Source organism: Arachis hypogaea, chromosome 14, assembly GCF_003086295.3.
Source record: "Arachis hypogaea cultivar Tifrunner chromosome 14, arahy.Tifrunner.gnm2.J5K5, whole genome shotgun sequence".
Classification (NCBI taxonomy): domain Eukaryota; kingdom Viridiplantae; phylum Streptophyta; class Magnoliopsida; order Fabales; family Fabaceae; genus Arachis; species Arachis hypogaea.
Window position 1 is genome coordinate 70,064,873 of NC_092049.1, and position 10,609 is coordinate 70,075,481.

The window sequence follows — 10,609 nt, forward strand, 5'->3', positions numbered from 1 at the left end:
GGTAACGGCGCTGAAAACTTTATACGCATGTTCATAATCTTAATTCTTTGTCACAACTTCGCATAACTGACCAGCAAGTGCACTGGGTCGTCCAAGTAATAAACCTTACGTGAGTAAGGGTCGATCCCACGGAGATTGTCGGCTTGAAGCAAGCTATGGTCACCTTGTAAATCTCAGTCAGGCGGATTCAAATGGTTATAGAGTTTTAATAATTAAATAGATAATAAAAATATGAACTAGGATAGAGATACTTCTGTAATTCATTGGTGAGAATTTCAGATAAGAGTATAGAGATGCTTTCGTTCCTCTGAACCTCTGCTTTCCTGCTGTCTTCATCCAACCATTCCTACTCCTTTCCATGGCAAGCTTTATGTAGGGCATCACCGTTTTCAATGGCTACATCCCATCCTCTCCGTGAAAATGGTCCAATGCGCTGTCACTGCATGGCTAATCATCTGTCGGTTCTCGATCGTACTGGAATAGGACTTACTATCCTTTTGCGTCTGTCACTACGCCCAGCAGTCGCGAGTTTGAAGCTCGTCACAGCCATCCCTTCCCAGATCCTACTCAGAATACCACAGACAAGGTTTAGACTTTCCGGATCTCAAGAATGGCCATCCATGGGTTCTAACTTATACCACGAAGATTCTAATATCTCGGACTCGGTCCTCTGTATTATATATCTAAGAGATATTCATTCTAGCTTGTTTGCATGTAGAACGGAAGTGTTTGTCAGGCACGCGTTCATAAGTGAGAATGATGATGAGCGTCACATAATCATCACATTCATCATGTTCTTGGGTGAGAATGGATATCTTAGAATAGGAATAAGCTTGAATTGAATAGAAGAACAGTAGTACTTTGTATTAATTCATGAGGAACAGCAGAGCTCCACACCTTAATCTATGGTGTGTAGAAACTCTACCGTTGAAAATACATAAGTGATGAAGGTTCAAGCATGGCCGAATGGCCAACCCCGAAATGTGATCTAAAGATAAAACTAAAGAGGTAAATACAATAGTAAAAAGTCCTATTTATACTAAACTAGTTACTAGGGTTTACAGAAATGAGTAATTGATGCAGAAATCTACTTCCGGGGCCCACTTGTTGTGTGCTTGGGCTGAGCATTGAGCTTTACACGTGTAGAGGCTTCTCTTGGAGTTGAACGCCAGTTTGTAACCTGTTTCTAGCGTTTAACTCCACTTTGCAACCTGTTTCTGGCGTTCGACTCCAGAATGCAGCATGGAACTGGCGTTCAACGCTAGTTTGTATCGTCGAAACTCGAGCAAAGTATGGACTATTATATATTGCTGGAAAGCCCTGATTGTCTACTTTCCAATGCAATTGAGAGCGCACCATTTGGAGTTTTGTAGCTCCAGAAAATCCATTTCGAGTGCAGGGAGGTCAGAATCCAACAGCATCAGCAGTTCTTTTTCAGCCTGAATCAGATTTTTGCTCAGGTCCCTCAATTTCAGCCAGAAATTACCTGAAATCACAGAAAAACACACAAACTTATAGTAAAGTCCAGAAATGTGAATTTTATTTAAAAACTAATAAAAATATATTAAAAACTAACTAAATTATACTGAAAACTATGTAAAAACAATGCCAAAAAGCGTATAAATTATACGCTCATCACAACACCAAACTTAAATTGTTGCTTGTCCCCAAGCAACTGAAAATCAAATAGGATAAAAGGAAGAAAATATACTATAAATTTCAAAATATCAATGAAACTTAGCTCCAATCAGATGAGCGGGACTTGTAGCTTTTTGCCTCTTGAATAGTTTTGGCATCTCACTTTATCCATTGAAGTTCAGCATGATTGGCATCTATAGGAACTCAGAGTTCAGATAGTGTTATTGATTCTCCTAGTTCAGTATGTTGATTCTTGAACACAGTTACTTTATGAGTCTTTGCCGTGGCCCTAAGTACTTTGTTTTCCAGTATTACCACCAGATACATAAATGCCACAGACACATAACTGGGTGAACCTTTTCAGATTGAGACTCAGCTTTGCTAAAGTCCCCAATTAGAGGTGTCCAGGGTTCTTAAGCACACTCTTTTTTTGCTTTGGACCTTGACTTTAACCGCTCAGTCTCAAGTTTTCATTTGACACCTTCACGCCACAAGCACATGGTTAGGGACAGCTTGGATTAGCCGCTTAGGCCATGATTTTATTCCTTTAGGCCCTCCTATCCACTGATGCTCAAAGCCTTGGATCCTTTTTATTACCCTTGCCTTTTAATTTTAAGGGATATTGGCTTTTTGCTCTTGCCTTTTGGTTTTAAGAGCTTTTGGCCTTTTCTGCTTGCTTTTTCTTTTTCTTTCTCTTTTTTTTCGCTATTTTTTTCCTGCAAGCTCTTGTATTCACTGCTTTTTCTTGCTTCAAGAATCATTTTTATGATTTTTCAGATTATCAAATAACATTTCTCCTTTTCATCATTCTTTCAAGAGCCAACATATTTAACATTCATAAACAACAACTTCAAAAGACATATGCACTGTTCAAGCATTCATTCAGAAAACAAAAAGTGTTGCCACCACATCAAAATAATTAAACTAGTTTCAAGGATGAATTCGAAGCCATGTACTTCTTGTTCTTTTGTAATTAAAACAGTTTTCATTTAAGAGAGGTGATGGATTCATATTCATAACTTTAAGGCATAGACACTGAGACACTAACGATCATGTAGTAAAGACACAAACATAAAGCTCAAAAATCGAAAAATAGAAAACAAATAAACATGGAAATTAAGGAATGAGTCCACCTTAGTGAGGGTGGCGTCTTCCTCTTCTTGAAGGACCATTGGTGCTTTTGAGCTCCTCTATGTCTCTTCCTTGTCTTTGTTGTTCCTCCCTCATAGCCCTTTGATCTTCTCTAATTTCATGGAGGATGATGGAATGCTCTTGGTGCTCCACCCTTAGTTGTCCCATATTGGAACTTAATTCTCCTAGGGAGGTGTTGATTTGCTCCCAATAGTTTTGTGGAGGAAAGTGCATCCCTTGAGGTATCTCAGGGATTTCATGGTGGGGAATTTTCTCATGCTCATGTTGAGGTCCATGATCTCTTATTTGCTCCATCCTTTTCTTAGTGATGGGCTTATCCTCTTCAATGAGGATATCTCCCTCTATGTCAATTCCAGCCGAATTGCAGAGGTGGCATATGAGGTGAGGAAAGGCTAACCTTGCCCAAGTGGAGGACTTGTCAGCTACCTTGTAGAGTTCTTGATGTATGATCTCATGAACTTTCACCTCTTCTCCAATCATGATACTATGGATCATGATGGCCCGGTCTATAGTAACTTCAGACCGGTTACTAGTAGGAATAATTGAGCGTTGAATGAACTCTAGCCATCCCCTAGCCACTGGTTTGAGGTCATGCCTTCTTAATTGAACCGGCTTGCCTCTTGAGTCAATTTTCCATTGAGCTCCTTCCTCACATATGTCTATGAGGACTTGGTCCAACCTTTTATCAAAGTTGACCCTTCTTGTGTAGGGGCGTGCGTTCTCTTCCATCATTGGCAAGTTGAACGCCAGCCTTACATTTTCCGGACTGAAATCTAAGTATTTCCCCCGAACCATGGTAAGCCAATGCTTTGGATTTGGGTTCACACTTTGATCATGGTTCCTTGTGATCCATGCGTTTGCATAGAACTCTTGAACCATTAGGATCCTAACTTGTTGAATGGGGTTGGTGAGAACTTCCCAACCTCTTCTTTGAATCTCAAGTCGGATCTCCGGATATTCATTCCTTTTGAGCTTGAAAGGAACCTCAGGGATCACTTTCTTCTTGGCGACAACTTCATAGAAGTGGTCTTGATGGACCTTTGAGATGAATCTCTCCATCTCTCATGACTCAGAGGTGAAAGCAATTGCCTTCCCTTTCCTCTTTCTAGAGGTTTCTCTGGTCTTAGGTGCCATAAATGGTTATGGAAAAACAAAAAGCTATGCTTTTACCACACCAAACTTAAAATGTTTGCTCGTCCCCGAGCAAAAGAAGAAAGAAAGAAGTAGAAGAAGAAGAGAAATGGAGAAGAGGGAGAGAGAGTAGGTTTCGGCCAAGTGGAAGAAGAGAGGGTTGTGTTGTGTGAAATAGAAGAAGGAATGAGGGGTTTATATAGAGGTGTGGAGGGGTTTAGGGTTCGGCCATTTAGGGTTGGGTTTGGGAGGGAAAATATTTTGAATCTGAAGGTAGGTGGAGTTTATGGGGAAGAGAAGATGGATGTGAGTGGTGAGGGGGTGATGGGAGAGAGTGATTGGTGAAGGGTATTTGAGGAAGAGAGTTATGAAAAGGTGTGAAGAGGAGAGAATAGGGTTAGGTGGGGATCCTGTGGGGTCCACAGATCCTGAGGGGATCCTGTGGGATCAACAGATCCTGAAGTGTGGTAGATGGGGAAGAGTGTTATGAAAAGGTGTAAAGAGGAGAGAAGAAGAGTAGGTGGAGATCCTGTGGGGTCCACAGATCCTGAGAGAATCCTGTGGGGTCCACAGATCCTGTGGTGATCCTGTAGGGTCCACAGATCCTAAGGTGTCAAGGATTTTCCATCCTTGCACCTTTTAGATGTGTAAAACGCCTTATACATGCAATCCTAGCGTTTAACGCCAGACTACTGCCTGTTTCTGGCGTTAAACGCCCAATTGTTGCTTGTTTCTAGCATTTAACGCCAGGTATATGCTTGTTTCTGGCGTTAAACACCAGCTTGGTGCCTGTTTCTGGCGTTAAACGCCAGACAGATGCTTGTTTCTGGCGTTTAAACGCCAGACTGCTCTCCTCCAGGGTGTGCTGTTTTTCATTCTATTTTTCATTCAGTTTTTGATTTTTCAATAGTTTTTGTGACTTCACATGATCATCAACCTAGAGAAAACTTAAAATAACAATAGAAAATAAATAAATATAATTAAATAACATTGGTTTGTCTCCCAACAAGGTTGGAGCCTCCCAACACCAAACTTAGAGTTTGAATGTGGGGGTTCAACACCAAACTTAGAGTTTGGTTGTGGCCTCCCAACACCAAACTTAGAGTTTGACTGTGGGGACCTTGGTTGACTCTGCAGTGAGAGAAGCTTTTCATGCTTCCTCTCCATGGTTACAGAAGGAGATCCTTGAGTTTTAAACACAAGGTTGTCCTCATTCAGTTGAAGGATCAATTCTCCTCTGTCCACATCAATCACAGCTCTTGCTGTGGCTAGGAAGGGTCTTCCAAGGATGATGGATTCATCCTCATCCTTCCCAGTGTCTAGGATTATGAAATCAGCAGGGATGTAAAGGCCTTTAACCTTTACTAACACATCCTCTACTTGTCCATAAGCCTATTTTCTTGAGTTGTCTGCCATCTCTAATGAGATTCTTGCAGCTTGCACCTCAAAGATTTCCAGTTTCTCCATTACAGAGAGTGGCATGAAGTTTATCCCTGACCCAAGGTCACATAGAGCCTTCTCAAAGGTCATGGTGCCTATGGTACAAGGTATTAAGAACTTTTCAGGATCCTGTTTCTTCTGAGGTAATGTCAGTTGATCCAAATCACTCAGTTCATTGATGAGTAAGGGAGGTTTATCTTCCCAAGTCTCATTACCAAATAATTTGGCATTCAGCTTCATGATTGCACCAAGGTACTTGGCAACTTGCTCTTCAGTGACATCTTCATTCTCTTCAGAAGAAGAATACTCATCAGAGCTCATGAATAGCATAAGGAGGTTCAATGGAATCTCTATGGTCTCTAGATGAGCCTCAGATTCCTTTGATTCCTCAAAGGAAAACTCCTTGTTGATCACTGGACGTCCCAGGAGGTCTTCCTCACTGGGATTCACGTCCTCTCCCTCCCTTGTAGGTTTGGCCATGATGGTTAAATCAATGGCCTTGCACTCTCCCTTTAGATTTTTTTTCTGTATTGCTTGGGAGAGTACTAGGAGGGGTTTCAGTGACCCTTTTACTCAGCTGGCCCACTTGTGCCTCCAAATTTCTAATGGAGGACCTTGTTTCATTCATGAAACTTAGAGTGGCCTTAGATAGATCAGAGACTATATTTGCTAAGCTAAATGGATTCTGCTCAGAATTCTCTGTCTGTTGCTGAGTGGATGATGGAAAAGGTTTGCTATTGCTAAACCTGTTTCTTCCACCATTATTAAAGCCTTGTTGAGGCTTTTGTTGATCCTTCCATGAGAAATTTGGATGATTTCTCCTTGAGGGATTATAGGTGTTTCCATAGGGTTCACCCATGTAATTCACCTCTGCTATTGCAGGGTTCTCAGGATCATAAGCTTCTTCTTCAGAAGATGCCTCTTTAGTACTGTTGGATGATTCCTTCAATACATTCAGACTCTGAGAGATCATATTGACTTGCTGAGTCAATATTTTATTTTGAGCCAATATGGCATTCAAAGTATCAATTTCAAGAACTCCCTTCCTTTGAGGCATCCCATTACTTATAGGATTCCTTTCAGAAGTGTACATGAACTGGTTATTTGCAACCATGTCTGAGTTTTTGAGCTTCTGTAGGCGTTTTCTTTAGGTGAATGGATCCACCTGCAGAATGGTCCAGTGACATCTTTGATAACTTAGACAGACCATCATAGAATATATCCAGGATGGTCCATTCTGAAAGCATGTCAGAAGGACACCTTTTGGTCAGTTCCTTGTATCTCTCCCAAGCTTCATAAAGGGATTCACCTTCCTTTTGTCTGAAGGTTTGAACATCCACTCTAAGCTTGCTAAGCTTTTGAGGAGGAAAGAACTTGGCTAAGAAAGCCGTGACCAGCTTATCCCAAGAGTTCAGGCTATCTTTAGGTTAAGAGTCCAACCATACTCTAGCTCTGTCTCTTACAGCAAACGGGAAAAGCATAAGCCTGTAGACCTCGGGATCAACCCCATTGGTCTTAACAGTATCGGATGGAAGTCCATGAAATTTGTAGTTCTGTTGCATCAGAGAAACTAATTGAGGTTTAAGCTCAAAGTTGTTTGCTCCAATGGCAGGAATTGGGATGCTTCTTCCATGTAAATTGGAATTTGGTGCAGTAAAGTCACCAAGCATCTTCCTTGCATTATTATTGTTTTCGGCCATGTTGTCTTCTTTTTCGAAAATTTCTGTTAGATTTTCTCCAGAGAGTTGTGCTTTAGCTTCCCTTAGCTTCCTCTTCAGAGTCCTTTCAGGTTCAGGATCAACTTCAACAAGAATACTCTTATCCTTGTTCCTACTCATATGAAAAAGAAGAGAACACAAAAGAAAATATAGAATCCTCTATGTCACAGTATAGAGATTCCTGTATGTGAGTATAAGAATAGAAGAATAGAAGAAGAGAAACTCGAACACCAAGAGGAAGAGAGGGTTCGAATTTTGAGATAAAGAGAAGTGTTAGTAAATAAATAAATAATTAGAAGGAGATGAGAGAGAGGGAATTTCGAAAATTAATTAATTAAAATAAAAATATTTTTGTTTTTAATTTGAAATTAAAATAAAATTCGAAAATTAGAAAAGAAATAAAATTAAAATTAAAAATTAAAATAATTAGTTAATTAAAAAAGAATTTTGAAAAAGATGAAGGTGATTTTCGAAAGTTAGAGAGAAAATTAGTTAGGTAGTTTTGAAAAACATATGATTGAAACAAAAAGATAAGATTGATTGAAAAAGATTTGAAAATTGATTTTGAAAAAAGATAAGAAGTTAGAAAAGATTTTGAAATTGATTTTGAAAAAGATATGATTGAGAGATATGATTGAAAATTATTTTGAAAAGGATTTGGAAAGGAAATTAAAAAGATTTGATTTTGAAAATTAAAGTTGATTACTTGACTAACAAGAAACTAAAAGATATGATTTTAAAATTTAAAGATTGAACCTTTCTTAATAGGCAAGTAACAACTTAATATTTTTGAATCAATCACATTAATTGTTAGCATTGAATTCGAAAATATGGAATAAAAATAAGAAAAAGATTTTGAAAATTAATTTGAAATTTTCGAAAATATGAAAGAAAAATGAAAAAGATTTGATTTTTGAAAAAGATTTGAAAAAGATAAGATTTTTAAATTGAAAATTTGATTTGACTCATAAGAAATAACTAAATTTTTTAATTTTTTTTACTAAATCAAATCAAATTTTCAAAAATTATGAGTGAAATAAGAGAAAGATATTTTTTTTATTTTTGAATTTTCAATGAAGAAAGAGAAAAACAACCCAAAGACTCAATGTATGAAAATTTTGGATCAAAACATGTGATGCATGCAAGAACACTATGAATGTCAAGATGAACACCATGAACACTTTGAATGTCAAGATGAACACTAAGAACTTATTTTTGAAAAATTTTCAAGAAAAGAAAACATGCAAGACACCAAACTTAGAAATTTTCAAACTTTAGACACTAACAAATTGAAAATGCATATGAAAAACAAGAAAAGACACAAAACAAAAAAATATGAAGATCAAACAAGAAGACTTACCAAGAACAACTTGAAGATCATGAAGAACATATGCAATGCATGAATTTTTTCGAAAAAAAATACAAGAAAAATAGAAACATGCAATTGACACCAAACTTAAAACATGACACAAGACTCAAACAAGAAACACAAAATATTTTTTATTTTTATGATTTTATTAAAGTTTTTTTGTATTTTATTTTATATTTTTCGAAAAAATATATGAAAAAGAAAATAAGAAATTTAAAATTTTTAATAAGAACTCCAGGAATCCTTGTAATGTTAGTCTAAAGCTCTGGTCCAGGAATTAGACATGGCTCAATAGCCAGCCAAGCTTTTGTGAAAGCTCCAGTCCAAAACACTAGACATGGCCAATGGCCAGCCAAGCTTCAGTAGGACATTACATGCATTGTGGTAATTAGTTGAAGCCTCAGTCCAAAAGAATTTAGACATGGCTTTTACAGCCAGCCAGGCTTCAACATGTTCCATGAAACTCTAGAATTCATTCTTAAAAATTTAGAATAATTTTCGAAAACAGAGGGAGATTTTTGAAAAGAAAACAAAAAGAAAGTTACCTAATCTGAGCAATGGTGCACGAAAATTACTTCACACTATGTAATTTCGCACAACTAACAAGCAAGTGCACTGGGTCGTCTAAGTAATACCTTAAGTGAGTAAGGGTCGAATCCCACGGAGATTGTTGGCTTGAAGCAATCTATGGTTATCTTGTAACTCTTAGTCAGGAAAACAATTCACTTATCAAATTGAGTTACGAGAAATAAGAGAGTATGAAATAAATACTTATTATGCAGTAATGGAGAATATGTTGGGATTTTGGAGATGCTTTATCTTCTGAATTTCAGCTTTTCTCTTGTATTCCTCTTCCCTCATGCATGCAAAAGTGCAAAGTTCCTTCCATGGCAAGCTCTATGTAAGGTGTCACTATTGTCAATGGCTACTTCACATCTCCTCAGTGAAAATGGTCCAAATGCTCTGTCACAGCACGGCTAATCATCTAGAGGTTCTCGATCATACTGGAGTAGGATTTACTATCCTTTTGCGTCTGTCACTATGCCCAGCACTCGCGAGTTTGAAGCCCGTCACAGTCATCCAATCCCAGAATCCTACTCGGAATACCACAAACAAGGTTTAGACTTTCTGGATTCTCCTGAATGACGCCATCAATTCTAGCTTATACCACGAAGATTCTGATTATGGAATCTAAGAGATACTCATTCAATCTAATATAGAACGGAGGTGGTTGTCATGCACACGTTCATGGGTTGAGGAAGGTGATGAGTGTCACGGATCATCGCCTTCTCCATAATTAAGCGCGAATGAATATCTTAGATAGGAACACGCTTGTTTGAATGGAAAATAGAAGTACTTGCATTAATCCATCGAGACGCTGCAGAGCTCCTCACCGCCAACAATAGGGTTTAGAGACTCATGCTGCCAAAAGGTATAAATTTCAGATCTAAAATGTCATGAGATACAAAATAAATCTCTAAAAGTTGTTTACAGAAAATGAGTAAACTATAATAGATAGTGCAAAAATCCACTTTTGGGGCCCACTTGGTGTGTGCTGGGGCTGAGACTAAAGCTTCTCACGTGCTTGGGCTGTTTTGGGTGTTCAACGCCAGGTTGTAACCTGTTTCTGGCGTTGAACTCCAACTTGTAACCTGTTTCTGGCGCTGGACGCCAGACTACAACATGAAACTGGTGTTGAATGCCAGTTTACGTCATCTATCGTTGAGAAAAGTATAGACTATTATATATTGCTGGAAAGCCCTAGATGTCTACTTTCCAACTCAATTGGAAGCGCGCCAATTGGACTTCTGTAGCTCCAGAAAATCTATTCCGAGTGCAGAGAGGTCAGAATCCAACAGCATCAGCAATCCTTTTTCAGCCCGAATCAGATTTTTGCTCAGCTCCCTCAATTTCAGCCAGAAAATACCTAAAATTACAGAAAAGCACACAAACTCATAGTAAAGTCCAGAAATATGAATTTTTCCTAGAAACTAATGAAAATATACTAAAAACTTAACTAAAACATCCTATAAACTACATGAAATTAACCCCAAAAAGCGTATAAAATATCCGCTCATCACAACACCAAAATTAAACTGTTGCTTGTCTCCAAGCAACTAAACAAATAAAATAGAATACAAATAAGTCACGAAGCAATATT

At 38.2% G+C, this 10,609-nt stretch overlaps 1 non-coding gene across 1 annotated transcript; it reads left to right on the forward strand.

The window, feature by feature from the left end:
- The first annotated feature begins 6,602 nt into the window (after positions 1-6,602).
- On the forward strand, positions 6,603-6,710 carry LOC112746756 (small nucleolar RNA R71). The gene has a single exon (XR_003174622.1). It is a non-coding gene; the product is annotated as a small nucleolar RNA R71 (small nucleolar RNA).
- The last annotated feature ends 3,899 nt before the right edge of the window (positions 6,711-10,609 follow it).